Source organism: Curcuma longa, chromosome 6, assembly GCF_044706935.1.
Source record: "Curcuma longa cultivar G26 ecotype Majalengka, Jawa Barat chromosome 6, ITB_CL_G26_1.1, whole genome shotgun sequence".
NCBI classification, from domain to species: domain Eukaryota; kingdom Viridiplantae; phylum Streptophyta; class Magnoliopsida; order Zingiberales; family Zingiberaceae; genus Curcuma; species Curcuma longa.
The window spans coordinates 1,113,633-1,129,922 of NC_133866.1; the positions used below are offsets into that span (position 1 = coordinate 1,113,633).

Here is a 16,290-nt window from a genome sequence, read left to right on the forward strand (position 1 = left end):
AGTGATCTTGCAGGTCATCTTCTTCGCGGGGCACCTGACGGTTGAGGTGGCGCATTGTTGACCCGTGGGTTGACTATCGTCGATTTTTGGCCGGAACAATAATGATGGATCAGCTTCGATGTCCAACAATCCTATGCATGCTAGGCAACATGATCAAGCAGATGCATGTAGTAACCAAGTAGAATGAAGGAATGTCTTGGAGATGTTACTGAATTTATCCAATGCTTGATAAATACGATTATGTTCTGACTTAGTTGCACAATGTTCCAGTATAAAATATAGAAAAAAAATACAAGTGCACCTAAGATTCCTCAGGAAAAAAACTCTTAGCATATGTTTAGTTCATGATAATCATGCATAATCTTGATTATAAGATTATCTGATAATTACATAATCAAAATTATGAGAAACAAAATATAACCTGTTGTTTGGTTTAATCTTTTCATAATGCAATAAAAATTTATTTGTTTGGAGGTTTAGTGTATAATTTAGTATAGGAAATTATATCAGCCATTGGATTGATGATCTACGATTGTATTTACATTAAATTTTGAAAATTAAAATTTGACAGTTGACACAATTATTTATGCATACACTGTAATATATCAAATAATAATATAATAATTAATAAATTTGATAGAGTGAAAAGAAAAGAAAATATTATTATTATTATTAATTATGATATATATATACATAAATAAATAAATTCAAATAACTTGTTAAAATGTTCTATTATTTTTAAAAAAATTTGAGATAATTTTGTTAGGCTTTAGATTAGATCTATTTTGTTAGAATAGATTAAATCTATTTAATTTATCTCAACTATATATAGGAGTTAATTGATTCAATTGATTAAAATTTGAATAAAAATATAAGTTTAAATTAAAAAATGCGATCATCTCCACACCTGTGCATGCACCCATCGATCGCCTACCACCTTTGGCCTAGCTATTGGGTGTTTCTATATGTGTTTTAAAATTTTTATTTCGATAAATAAATAGCGGAAGTATAATAAACTAAATTATTACAATATGTGCATCATATACATATAAAGATATACACATGTGTAGACATAATCGTAAAATTAAATAGCATAATTAAATTATACTTGTTTGATGACATGAAACAGAAACGACATCAACTAGAAATCTTTTTGAAATGTTGCCTCTACTTATATCCATGCCAAGATCTTTACAAGATAACTTTACTAAGTCATATGTCGTGTCTCCATTTCGATACTAGTAGAAGGAGGAAACACACTGATCCGATAGTGGATCCATGGTTCGATTCGGTATCCAATTGCATAAGGCAACCTAACTATATGAAATGAACTGAACGGAGACAATGAAGCTGTTGTTCGAAGGTCAAAACACTATAAAAAAGTGCAATCTACGACGAATTTTACGATGAATTTCTTAAAAAAATTCATCGCAAAATAGTTTGCGACAAATTTTGCGATAAATATAAATTTATCATAATCAAATCGTCGTCAAATTTTGTGATGAAAAATTAAATTTCGTCTCAAAATTTTACGACGAAAAACCAAATTCGTCACAAAATTCTTCGCCAATTGGCGATGAATTTTGCGACAAATGTGGGTTTTCGTCGTAAAATTTTGATAAATAGTAACTTACGATATAATTACGACAAACCTGGGTTCGTCGTAAAACTTGTTGCCAATTTATGACGAAAATAATTTTCATCGCAAAATTCATCGTATAATAATTTTTTTCAATATTCTATTTATTTAGTGGTTATCCCGTATATACAATTACATATCGATCCAATCAGATCGATTCATAATATACATAAGAACAGACCTGTCACAAACAATCCATAACAACATATCAACATACATAACAATACATAAATATCAAACAATCCATAACAATCCATATTGTTCCGGCTCGATGTCGACGACAGTCAAGCCACCAGTCAATAGGATGTCGCGTCAACCTTCGTTTGCCCGTCGCCGAGAGGGTCCTGACGAAGCAAGAACTGAACGCACGGATTAGCAAGGCGCCGAGAAATCTCGGCGTGGCCACTCCGACGCACAAGTCAGGAATAGAGAAAAGTGAAGTAGTAGAGTGCGTAGAGAATTTCAGATGGTTGATTGTCATATCTGCGAGATTTATATAGGGGTAGCGAGAGCGGTATCTTCGAATCTCGTGGTTTGCAATTGGTTACGGAGGTGAGATCAGCGGACCGATCTCTGACAAATTCCACGCATCTAATGGCTTAACAATGTCAGTTATCTTCCTTCAACGACTAGGATTGTCCGGGATCAAGTAGGGGTACTTGGTCCCTATCCCAATCCTTGTAGATAAGTTGCTAAGCTTTTGACGAAAAGGTCAGTGTGATGATTTGTTGATATCTGTCCAGCTACCTGAGGTCGGTAATGGCTGATTTGTATGAGTGACCGGGATGTGCAGGTATGACGCGAGCTTATATAGGTTGACGAGCTGAGTTGGGTATGCACCCGAGCTTTCTATGTGTGCCAAAGCTGAAGGAAGTGACTTGCCGAACTCTTGGCGCATATCTGTTCATGAAACCAAGCGTCTGGATGAGCTCTCATATGAATTACCGAGCTGTCTGAAACGACTGACTAAGCTTATGGTGCGATACTAGTATTAGGTCCCGAGGTCTATTCTTGAGGTAAGGACCAATCCTTGAGGTCGGTATGTGATACCGGGACCAGGTCTTGAGGTCGGTATGTGATACTGAGACCAGGTCATGAGGTCGGTATGTGATATCGAGACCAGGTCATGAGGTCGGTTCATGATGTCTTTACTTGCTGGGCTTGTTATAAGAGGACGTAGTCTATATACCACCGTTCTAAGTATTGTGGCTTGCGACAACCTTATAATGAGGTTGGTATATAAAGTCAGCTTGATGCTACAGTAATCGTAGGGAATCGGGTTACATACACCGGGGTTAGGAAGAGCTCAGTCTATATCTTAAATCCTGTGCCGACCTCTTAGTGAGGTCGGCGATGGATTACTGTAAAAGATTGGGCTTTATAGAGAGACGAGGAAGAGATCCGACCTTCTGATGAGGTTGGCCGATAAAGTTCGTACCCTATGTAGAGTCGTAGTCTATAGATCGAAGCTATGAAGAGCTCATCTTAAGTATCAAGGTTCACGCCGACCTCTTACTGAGGTCGGCGGTTCGCTTTAGGACGAGAGTATTTGTTGGTGCAGTTTGCACTAACGGTCAAACTCAAGTTTTGATGAATGACAAATAAGTTAAAGTTAGGTTTGTTATGAGTTTAACCTCTTTACTAAGTGTGCAGGATCGAAAGACTTAGAACCAGACACCAAGCTGAAGTCCAGGGTGGTTGAGCCCTGGCAGGAAGTCCAGTAGGGTCCGCGGAGCCTGACAACTGGCCGAAGACCAAGTTGGTTGAGACTTGGCAGAAAGACCAAGGTAGTTGAGCCTTGGTAAGAAGTCCTGGTGGGTTAAGAAGTCAAGTAGAACTGCACGAGGTAAGTGAGGTAAGTCTCTGGAGGAGCGAACCAGTGAGGACGAGTCCAATTTTGGACTTTAGGCGCGGTCCAACTTAGACCAACTTGGGTGATCTAAGTTGAGTCATGGTTAGATCATGGTCTGGATTGACAGGATCTAATTAATTTTAAATATTCTGTATTTTAATATATTTTATTATTATACTAACTCTATGATTTATTTGGTATATGGATAAAATTAATTTTGCATATAAACTCTGCATTGAACAAGACCTTTGTGTGTATAAACTTTGCATTGAACAAGACCTTTGTGTCTTGACTGTACAATTACACTAGTGCACTTTGTGTGTATGGGACAATCCCAACAGTAAACACGCGCAATGCATCGGACTCCACCTTACAGTCGGGATTCAAGGCTAAGATGAGATCAATGCTCAAGACTATGGCATATCCAAGGCCTATGCCCGAGACCGAGATGGAGCAAAGGTCGATGCCCAATATCATGGTATACCTGTGATCTAGTTTGAATAGGTTCGGGTTTGCAGTAGGTTTAAACCCCTTACCTCTGGACCTTGCTTGGCGCTCCTTTGACTAACAACTCATCATGACTTTAACCCCCGCATGACACGTGGAGATAATAGATTTCTACCACATCATAAGCATCCTCAATTAGTCTAGTTAAAAGAGACATAGTTCGACTGACTGGACTGTGCTAAGTTATCATCAGGATACCTTGATGAGGTGTCGTTGCTCCGCCACATATAGATGAAGTTGCCATTGCAGGATTACGAGCTCGAGGCTTGAGGCTTGGTGCTCCGTGCCTGTCGTAAGACTATGTCGTAAGCTTAGGGCCTAGTGCTTCATGTTTGTCGTAAGGCTATGTCACAAACTCGAGACTTGGTGCTCCATGTCTATTGTAAGGTTATGCCACGAGCTCCGGACTCGATGCTCTGTGCATGTCATAACTCTATGTCGCAAGCTCGGGACTCAATGTTCCGTGTCTATTGTAAGACTATGTCATAAGCTCAGGGCTATATGCTCCGTACTTGTCGTAAGGCTATGTCGCAAACTCGGGGCTCAGGGCTCCATACCTCTCGTAAGGCTTTGTCGCAAATTTAGGGGCTCGGTGCTCCTTGTCTGTCGTAAGGCTATATCTCGAGCTCGATGTTGAGTGCTCCATGTCTATCGTAAGGCTATGTCGTGAGCTTCGAGCTTGGTGCTTTATGCCTATCGTAAGGCTATATCACGAGCTCGGGGCTCAAGGCTCGTTGCTCCATGCCTATCGTAAAACTATGTCGTGAGCTTGAGGCTCGGTGCTCCGTGCCTATCATAAGGCTATGTCGCAAGCTCGAGGATCAATGCTCGGTGTCAATCATAACGCTATATCGCAAGCTCAGGACTCAATGCATTATGCATATCATAAGGTTGTCACGAGCTCAGGGCTCGGTGCTCTGTGTTTGTCATAAAACTATATCACGAGCTTAGGGCTCGATGCTCCGTGCCTGTCGTAAAGCTATGTCGTGAACTCGGAGCTCGGTACTCCGTGTCTATCATAAGACTATGTCACGAGCTCAAGCTCGGTGTTCTATGCTTGTCGTAAAACTGTGTCACGAGCTCAGGGCTCGATGCACTCTGTGGTGTCGCGAACTTGGGGCTCAATATTTCATGTCTGTCATAAGGTTATCTCACAAGCTCAAAGCTCGATGTCTATCATAAGACTATGTCGTGAACTCAGGGCTCAGTACTCCATACATATCAAAGCTATGTCACAAGCTCAGAATTCGGTGCTCTGTGTCTATGCACCAAATCTAAAATCAACGAAAAGTTTTTCCATCAGGATATTTCTCTTTACTGATATTTTTAGAATTATCACTTGCACAAGTCTAGAACTGTCAAACAGACCAACCTATAGCGGGACAGACTAACCCATTAAAAATTCATCATATGGCGGGCGAAGAGGGCCGACCCACCAACTTGGCGGATTGAAAAATCTCCAACCTAACCCAAGGCGAGTTACGGGTTAGGCAAATCAACCCACGGACCTGTCAAAAAATAAAAATATTTTAAAAATATTAAATTTGAATTATAATTTAAATTGATCAAGTTGAAATTTTTAAATTTGAATTGTAATTTAGACGAATCAAGCATATTAATTCATTAAATTTTTTACTTTAATTTTAAAATTTTAAATAAATTAATAAACTTTCTCAACCCGCAAGCCAACCCAAGCCTGTCGCGGGCCAACCCAAGCCTGTCGCAAGCCTAGGCGGGTCAACCATCTGAATCCATCTTAAAATAGATTGATAAAATTTCAACCAAACTTGCCTAAATTGTTTGGCAGGATAGACCAACCCGGCGGGTCCAACCCAAATTGAAGACTATACACAAGACTTCGTTGCATTTTCCCATCTAATGTAATAGAAATTCAAGCCTGAAATGGCCAAGATTTCCAACTACAGCCAAAGCCATTCCAGCAAAGTAGGTGTAGGTACCACCAACAAAGACTTCAGAAGGATACATAGCATACAAATAGAACTACTTGCATCTTTGTATAAACTTCAGAACACCAAGCAATGCAAATGTTTTGTAAACAATACCACAACCAATCGCTGAGCTGATTAGGATTACCATTTATATGAAAGCAGAGCCGCCTGATGTAGTCAGTAAGGAAGGACGAGATAAATAGAAAATGCATGAGCCGGCTGATATTCCGGGTTTGTGGATGCGCCAATTTGCATCACATTATGAATTAAGACTACAACGGAAATTACAAGTCTGCCCAGTTTCTAGACCATTTAAACCAGCATGGATGTTAATGGAGTTTGTGCAAAAGACTGCTAGCATGCCCATATTAGCTTGTAAATCCAACATAAATCAGGAACAGCTACTCCAACATATTGCATAAGTGGCTTTTGTATGACGATGGTAGTATGCCTAGCATATGCCATTAACAGGGGAAGAGTTGCAAAGGAGGGTTGCACCAATTTTACTCTCCAAGGAAGGTCAAGAACATCATCAACAAATCCCAGAAGAATCATGAAGCAACACACAAAGATTCAAGCACTTTGAAGGCTCCCTGCGAAGTCCTCTTATTGATGTCAAACCCGAAGAGTATGTAGCATACTGCCACTGTAATCATCTGTAGCACCACGACGAAGGCGCAGAAGCTCAAGGCGGCAATTATGGAGATGTATATGTGCAATTCAGGCTTGATTTGGTAATGGACGAAGATGAGGTAAAAGAAGAGGAGAACAAACGAGGCAGCGGTTGGACCGATAAGGCCAAGTTTCGACAGAGATAGGGCGAGTCTTCCATAGTGGTAGTTTCTTTTCCTTAACTGAGATCGGCGGCTGGATCTCTACAGGTTTCAAGGAGGGTTTCTGGCCAGCCGCCTTGGCAAAAGCAATGGGTCGTCGATGACTAAGGAGAGGACAATAGGGGAGTCCATGAACTTGCTTCACACGGTCGTTTGATGTGGTCCCAAACCACCAAACACCCAAGGTAGCAGCTAGGGCAGATGGAGAGGATTAAAGGAAGGGCGATCCCTCAGTTGCAGCAGTGTCGGGGTAGGGTTAGAGAAGTGAGATCGGAGCAAAGGATGAAGCGGCAGAGGCAAGATTAGGGGTTTCTAATAGAGGAGGCTTTTCGTTGCAGCTTTTTTTACGACGAGGTTGTGGTTGTCAGCAGTTCTCTCAATGTCGACCATCACAGTGTCTTGGCTCAAAATTTCCACAGGCGATGTTAATTTGTTCTTGCCAAATATCGTGAATGATCAAGCTATCGATCAACGAACGAGCTAACGTGCACGCTCTCTAGAGATAATCGTCAGAAAGAATGAAGAGACCTGAAAAAGCACTCCAAAAGAAAGTTAGAATGGCACATAAGGTGGATCCCGACAAGCTACTCCGTGGCTCAAGTTAAGATTTTGCGAGAGAAGAAAATTAAGAATTTGGACAAATTAGAATTTTATGTATGCATATTATACCCATGGATATCAATGTATCCAATCTCCGAAATATCAATATTCATTTAAGATATATTCTGAAATACGTGCTATCATTCATGATATACTCTAACATACGCGATCCAATTGTCCATGTCTTTCGGGATACTTGTTTTATTTTTCGAGAGAAACGATCTTAGGGCCTTATGACCTTATGGATAAACTGACTTTATGGGCTCAATCTAGAAGCAGATGATGAAAGACCCGAGGTTAAGATGGACTCAAGGCTGAAATGAGGTCAACGCATGAGACCAAATATAGGCCAAAGTCGGGACCCAAAGATGAGATGATGTCAACACATGAGAACGAACGAAGACCACTGTCAGGACCCGAGGTTAAGATGAGGTTAGCAACCGACACTTAGATGAGGTCGACACATGAGCCCAAGTAAAGGTTGAAATTGAAATCCGAGGATGAGATGAGTTCAGGGCATGAGATCGAGCAAAGGTTGAGGTCCAAACCCGAGGTTGAAATGAGATCAACGCCTGAGACTAAGTAGAGTCAACACATGAGATCGAACCGAGGCCAAAATCAAGACCCAAGGGTGAGATGAAGTCAACGCATAAAATCGAATGAAGACCGAGGTCAGGATCCGAAGTTGAGATGAGGTCAACATCCGAGACAAAAGCGTATATGAGACCTATGCTTAAGATCGAGATGGAGCAAAAGTTGGTGCCTGAGATCAAGGCGTACTTGTGATCTAGTTTGAATAGGCCCGAGTTCACAACAGGTTTAAACCACTTACCTTTGAAGCCTTGCTTAGCGCCCCTTTGATTGACAACTCATCATGACTTTAACCCCGCGTGATATGTGAAGGTAACAATTTTCCACCACATCAATTGACCATTGAAGAAAATTCTTACCACCCAATTTGTGAATTGCGATCTACGGCAATAATCCTTTTCCAATGGATTGCGCAAACTGATTTGGATATTCTAGATGAACAAACATCCTCATACAAGGGATATAGTCTCTAAACGCATTATTCTAAGTACAACAATATAAAAGAAAGACTTTTGAGAAAATAGCTCTAATACCATAAAACTAATTACAAGAAATCTGTCTACAAAAGAAAAATTAATCAAGCACTCATGATATAATCTTTAAACTACTAAAAACAAAAAAAAAGGAAAAATTAATTTAAAAGATAAATTAATATTCTATATTTAAATCAATTTTTTTAAACATATAAAGTGATTTATTAAACCACTCTTTGAATATTCCAACAGGGAAATTTAATTTTTTTAATTAAAGTGATTTACTAAATCACTCTTCGAATATTCCAACAGAGAAAATGACAAACCAAATAGAACTCACAAGAAACTCTACTGAAAGCAGGTTCAAATTATAGAATCCAAAATTGTTGCAATCTTTTTTGGTCACCAGGTACTGCCAAAGCCCAGAAATTTGCGATTTTTATCAAAGCTAGGAATGTGAAATCTACAAACAAGGCATCCCAGATGGTTAGAACCGAATGATGATTGTATGCTTAATTATGGAGAGGATTGACGATTGCACGATGATGAATGAATGTCCCTAATTTATCTATTTTAGTGCAGAGGCTTGAAGATATGGATAATAAATAATGAAAGGCATTGCAAGCATTGGAAGCTACTCCAATTGAAATCCATGGGACATCTATAAGGTCGAACCATAGAAGCTAACTCAAATGGAATTAAAATGCAGACTTCATTACTCTTTTATCCAGTACTGATTTAACATTCCAGAATCTTCATAAAAATAATCCAAAAGGATTTCTATATGAAGGATGACAAGATAAATTTTCCTATAAGCATACATTGTTAATGACATATCAGAGGAAGCTATTTAAATTTACTAGGAGTAACATAAATTGATAGAAAAGAATGAATTTGCATAATCTGAAAAGTAAGGTTTGAAACTTGAATCAACATATCCTAAATGATTAAACATACACAATCAGCTTCGTAAAAGGTAAACATTGGCATGATGTCAAATTTAAATCAATTGGTACAAGTGAATTGCTGTTTGCCTCCAGACTTCCATACCTATAATTCATTTTGCATATGAATCACACATCGCAAGCAACTTCCTTCACTCATTAGGTCGAATGCATCATTAATTCTTTCAAATGGTATATCATGTGTAACAAGTTCATCCAATTGGATTTCCTGTAAGATTATTTACCAATTTAAACAAGTAAAGATTTCAACAATAATCCAAGTAGAAGATATGAGAAACTATAAGATGAATGGTCGGACCAAACTTGCAGCAAAAAATTATATGTAAAATAAAAGGTTTAAGAAAATTCAAGTAGCCCAATAAAGTTTGGTTCTTTTATGAGTTGCAGAAACCAATCATATATCAAGACAACCAAATGTGTCATAGGCAAAACAAAAACAACAATTGGCAAAGAGGAGTGAATTGTTAAGTTTGGAAAATGAGAAGAATGAAAAAGTGAATTTTATAATTTAGTCATTTTCAATTTTATAATTTAACCTTTTCTTTCCAAAATTGACTGCTTGCCTTGCAAGGCTTGAGCACCTCCTTACCCTTATTTGACACATGGCATTGCACTTGTCATCTGTCCTCTTCTATCCTTTTCCATTTTTATAATTTAGTATATATTCATACTCTTTTTCATCTTAACACATGGCTAGAAGCTTCATAATTTGGTCTCTCTATATCAATTTTACAGTTTAATCCTTTTTCAAGAATTTAACAATTTACTGTTTAGTCCAACTTTGTTCTAATTTTATAATTTAGTTTTTTTAATAAAATTAAATGCTCATTTTTATCTGTCACGTCTGCAATTTCACAATTCAGCCATATTTTGCAATTTTAAAAATTTAGCAATTTATAATTTAGTCTTCCTTTGTTATTTTATAATTTAGTATTTTCTAATTATCAAAATTTTCTACTTGTCCTTTAAATTTTCACATTATGTCATTTAATGTATTACAAATTTTGACTTTCCCTTTAGAGGGTTTTGTGAAATTTTCCCACATAAACAATTTCATAGTTTAGGGGCACTTTGAAAGGTTTGAAATTTTGAGGGGCTTTTGATGGTTTTTTCTCAAATTTTTAAGCTAATAAGCTATTTTCTTCTTCTATTCACCTATTCCTCTATTTTCCAGCCCACCCATATCCTGACATATCACGCCCCATTCCCCCACCCATATCCCTCGACTCAAACAACTATGTGATCTCTTTCCCTCTTCCGTTTTAGAGATACGAGGACACCTCCATATGTTGAGCTCCCCTCCCTCCCCACAAGCAACACCATTGAACTTCCTTCACTCACAAACAAGTAGCTATGCTTCCTTTGCCTCTAGCTCTTGCAGACAAGTCAAGCTATTAGGACTCGTTTTCCATTTCCACACAAGTATCATAAAGGTCTTCCTTCACTCACAAAATCAACTGACACTCTTCTAGATTCCTTGAACATTCCTGAATCGGAAGACAAATATCACTGTTTATTAGCTAAACTCATCTACGTCATTGTTAACCTATATTTGCAGTTGTAACTTGAAACTAATCAATAAATGGAAAATCCTAAGAAAGTCACTGGGAGACTAGAGCTGAAAATTGGATTTTATATAATAAACCCTCAGAAAAGAATATGCTATAGAATCATTGTACCAGAAGATAGAAAAGTGCATAAAGAGGTATACACCTGCTAAACCTTTTACTTGGGTCCAAGGCACAATTTCAAACCGTTCGTAGTAAACTTAGCAATCTAGATAGTTGCAGATGTGTAGAAATACGAGTATATAAACAAATCAAGAAACCATCTTTCATGTAGGAAGACTCAGAATGGCCAATGAACACTGCATGACCAATTTTAATTAATCATTCAAGAATTGAAGTGCCATATTCCATTGGGATCAAGGTGATACACGAGTTCTTAACTGGTCAAATACTATGCTCAGACATATAAGAACCATGCTCAGGAATATAAGAACTCTTTCAGTAAATCCTCTAAAAATGTTTCTTAGTGTTTTTACCATAAACACATTGGTGAACCTATTGAAGTTTTCTTCTCCTACTGCAGTTTGCAGCTAAGTGTTTTGATAAGTTAGGTAAAGGGTTTAGGTTTGTTGCATATCTAACTGATGTGTTAAGTTACACAGGATCTACAATTTATGCAGGTTAACTTGGCATAACCAAGGTGTTTGTTGGCTCAATGGCTCGAGGTTCATGGAGTTCGGAGAAGGATCAGGCATCTAGGGGATCTCAGGACGAGGTCTTTGGAGATCAGAGAAGGCTAGCGCAGGTATTCAAGAGAATGTAGAACAAGGAGCATTAGAGTAACATAAAGTCGAGGAGGTGAACTATGTAAGCGAAGACATAAAGAACAATACGAGGAGTTGTCGAGAGCTCAAAGCATATGAGGGATGTAACTTGATGGAAGAAAATCCAAAGATTTGGAAAGACACCACGAGCTATGTAAATAGAGTGACCTATATACAAGGGATGAGGGTAGAGATGGATTTGACTATAGATGTGGTTGAAGTCAGGAGACCAGTGTTAGAATTTAGTCAACTGGTAGCTAAGAAAATCACACCCTAATTGTTTTGGGATTTGTGGTTTGGATACTCAATTGTCCCAAGTGTTTGGTGGTTTAGGGACCAAACAACTAATAGCTCAATAGCCAAGTCAGGTATGTTTGGGAATTGTGGAGCGAAGCCAACTGATGGATAAGAATCAACTGATTGATGGTTCAGACCATTAACAAATGAAGAGAAGGTTTACTAAGTGAGTGGCCCAGTCGACTAATATTCATTTGGCAGATGACAAAATGTTCTTTAGTTGACTCAACGAGTCAACTAATGGTTTAGTAGAATAATGCTACAATAGCTGAATCAAGTGCAGTCAAAGATAGAAGGCACAACGATAGGATTCGAATAAGACAGTGTAGATCAATCAACTCATGGTTGAGGAACAGTTAACTGATGGTCCCCACATAAACATAACGGTAGGATTCAAAGAGAAAGTTATAAAAGGAACTCGAGAGACCGCAAAATTAATCATATATTCATACCAAACAATGCTCATATTTTATTATATTAAAAAGCTTTGTATTCATCATTTTTCTATTTTGTAAATCTATATTTCCTGTTGATTTATAAGAGATTTTTCCACCTCAATGCTGCCGAGGAGAAAAAAAAAAGATAAGAGGTTTTCAAGAGTAATCCATCTGATGGATCATATGTCAATAGACTAGGAGTCTGTCGAACTACATTAAACGATCTACGCACTCTAGTTTGATTTTTTTTCTTATGCTCTTTATTATTTATGTTGCATACTTTTGTTTTAGAACACTAACATTGTAGGAAGTGTATTCTGCCACCCCCCCCCCCCCCCCCCCCCCCTTTTACCACCGCACTAACACCCCCCCCCCCCCCCCCCCCCCCCCCCCCCCCCCCCCCCCCCCCCTTTTACCACCGCACTAACACGATCCAACAAAATCTTTTAAGATGCTTAGCTTTACCAACCGTTATAGCCAACTTGAAACCCATCCAACGGATCTCACCACTTATAAACTAGAAATACAATGTTGGCAAGCCCTTCCTATTATAAAGGTTGGCCCAGATGGCATCTACAAGTGTGGTGTGGTTCATTCTCATTGTGGAGATTGTGTGTGTGGTTCATTCTAAGATTGTGTGGCATGAATGCTTCTACTTGATCTTCCTCTCATGCTGGATAAAGAAACCTTCCCCTTTGTTTAACATCAAAATAGAATAATAAATTGCTTGTGATAAGAAGAAACACATTCTTCAATCTAGAAGATGAGATTCCTATACTAACTTGTTGAGAGACATCGCTCATGGTAATAAAATTATTAGAACAAACATCAAAACCCTACCCCATTCGAGTATTTGTCAACCAGTGATGGAAGATCAGACTTTGGTTTCCAACCTCCAAATAGGGAACCCTTTAAAGTTCTTCCAGTTAGAAGAAAAGCATAATGTGTCGTAACTTCTGGTTTGGTTTTTGGTACACCCAAAGTCACAGTCACTCCCCAACCCTGCATGTGAAATGAAAACATGTCAAACATTGTGCAACAAAGTGAGTACATGGATCTCTATAATAAAGGATGAGAGATACATCACAACAAGACTGTAAGGCTGTTGATACAATATTGGTATCACCAATGCATTCAAAAGAAAAATCTGCCCCTCCATCAGTCAGTTTTTTGATAACCTGAAGGAAAACCAAAATATAATTTTGACAAAGTTTCAAATAAACATGAATCTAAATTATGGTTATGATGTATCATATTCTAAGGCTAGTATTGAGCATACAACACTCCACTAGTTTGTTCAAGACTCCAACAAAGCAAGGGTTATGATTGAAACTTCTCCTGTACTGATGAAAGAGTTGTTTGGGGCCACGAGTTCAAAAGTTCAGTTGGACTTGATGATGATGGAAAGTCATGTAATTGCAGTTGAGATTTATGGTAGGAATGATCGAAAAATATCTGGGATGATGAAGGGAACACAAGGATGATGCTAGATTAGTGAAAGACCAAAAGGCAATGCATGAAACTGATAGGGAGCTGAAAGAATTTGAGTAACACCAAGGAGAAGAATGTATCAAGATTAGGAACTAGGTGGACTGAAGGGAAACAGATGTGAAAGGAAACGATAAGATGGCCAGAAGTAAGGTGATGGGAGGATAGAACATCCTTCACCCTACAGATATAGGATGATTTAATCCCAAAACTTCTAAGACTCGAGCATGAAAACTTTGATGGGGCCCACCCTTTGAAACATGTTAATGCTTGCAATTCCCGAATGTTTTACATGGGATTTAAATGCTTTGATGTTCTAACTTTTTCCAATAAAACTGCAGAGGGATGACAATCAGATGGTTTACACAATTTCCAATGGATGAAATTGTTACTTTCAAGGAACTCACACAAAGAAGCTTATTTTGCCGAAAATAACCTAATAGCATATAGCATAGACAGTCTAATACTATTAATACGCACAAGTGAACCCTAAATCCTCTTTTAAAATTTTAAAAGATGTTATTGGTGCAATCAACCTCTAGTTAAAGTTTTCGATGTTTGATTAATATGTTTGATGGTTGAGTAAGATGTTAAGTAGGTCAAGATTGTCTGGACACTTGACAGTAGAGAACTCCAAGTGGGTTAAGATTGACTAAACACTTGGTTGATAGAAATTCTTAATAGGTCAATGTTGACCTGTTAAGAACAGGTGAGGAAGTCCAAATATATCAAAGGTAATTAGATACTTGACAAATTGTGAAAATCCTAAAAGAATGAATTATAAACAAGTGGGAAGAATTCGAAGAGTGAACTCCAGGCGAGTGTTGAAGTCCTAGAAGCTAGGCAAGTATGGAAGTCCTAAAGCAATAAATTTTAGGCAAGTGTAAAAGTCATAAAAGAATTTAGACAAGTGTAGAAGTTTTGGAGTAAACTGTAGACAGGTAGGATGTTCCAGTAGGTCAGTTATATTGGATATCAAACAAGTAAGAAGTTCCGGTAGGTCAGATAGACTAGATACTAAGCAGATAGAAAGTTTGGTAGCTCAAGTAGACCAGTAGAAAGTCCTAATAGCTTAGGTAGATTAGGTATTAAGCAGGTAATAAATATGATAGGTCAAACAAACATATATTAAGCAGGTAGGTTGAACAACCATGTTAATGAGTTTTGTTTTTTTCAGCCGAATTTATTTGCAATAGTAAAATTGCACTTTCCAAGTGACCAAAAGAGTTTCCGATGGACCGTAGTTGTTGATGCAAGGAGCACTAATCTATCCCTAGGGTTTCGATGTTTAACAATATACCTAGGTCTGGTCAGTTTGACCAAGGGTTGATCCAAACAAGACTTAATATTTGGATGTGAGTGAAGTCTAGTCAAGTCAGTTTGACCAAAAGACTAGCGAGAAGTCCTAGTCAGGTTGACCGGGCAAGAAAAGTTCGAGTTGGAAGCTAGGCAGGAAAAGTCCTAGCTGGAGACTAGGCAGAAGAAATCCTAGTTGGAGGTTGGGCAAGGAAGACCTAGTGAGTGAAGCTGAGTAGAAAGTCTTAATGAGTGAAGTTGGGCAAGAAAATCCTAACTGGAGGTTAAGCAAGGGAAAATTCAAGCAGATCAAAAATGATCGGATGTTTGGTAGGTACGAAGACTACTATGGAAGTGACTAGTCCTAATTAGATGTTAGACAAGGGAAAGTTTAGTCAAGAGTAGCCGGATGTTTGGCAAGTGGAAAGTCTACCTATGAGTTAAGCATGAGTAAGCCTAGTAGGTTAGACCTATAGAATAAGGCTTAAATAAGCCTAGTAGATCAGACAGACTACAGGTAGGCTTAAGTTGCTTGTGTGTTTGTATATTTATATTGCAGCAACCAGAGCTAAAAGCAAGACTGAAGAAGCATAAAAGAAGCAAACAAAAGCAACTGAATCAAACTTGAAAGTCAACTCAGGTCAAACCTGGTTGACTGGTTCCGAACGCCCCTATTGAATCCAGGCGCCTGGAACAATTCAGGCAGCCTAGTGAGGTCTAGGTGCCTAGACTAAGGCAGATCTAGACAGTTGGATCTAATCCAAGCGTCCGGATGGTCCAACACCCCTATATATTCCAAGCGCTCGAACAGGTAAAATTAGCCCCAATATGTTCCAAGCACCCGAACAAGTAAAATTAGCCCCAATAAAGACCGACGGAATCGAATCGGATCGGATCAGTTCGAAGCGCCCAGAAAGGTCTTTATATGGCCTATATGCCCAGCACCAAGGCATAACTCATACTCTCATAATTCTTCAACCTATAGTGCTGCTGAATGCAAATGGAGTCAAGCTCGTGTGACCGGGGAAGCT

At 38.6% G+C, this 16,290-nt stretch overlaps 1 long non-coding RNA gene and 1 pseudogene across 1 annotated transcript; both read right to left on the minus strand.

Moving 5' to 3' along the window:
- Nucleotides 1-5,873: 5,873 nt before the first annotated feature.
- Nucleotides 5,874-7,562, minus strand: LOC141831075 (uncharacterized; annotated as a pseudogene).
- Nucleotides 7,563-9,291: 1,729 nt separating this feature from the next.
- Nucleotides 9,292-13,650, minus strand: LOC141830321 (uncharacterized). The gene is made up of 3 exons (XR_012601964.1): nucleotides 13,558-13,650; nucleotides 13,316-13,477; nucleotides 9,292-9,617 (listed from the first exon to the last, which is right to left on the minus strand). It is a non-coding gene; the product is annotated as an uncharacterized LOC141830321 (long non-coding RNA).
- Nucleotides 13,651-16,290: the final 2,640 nt, after the last annotated feature.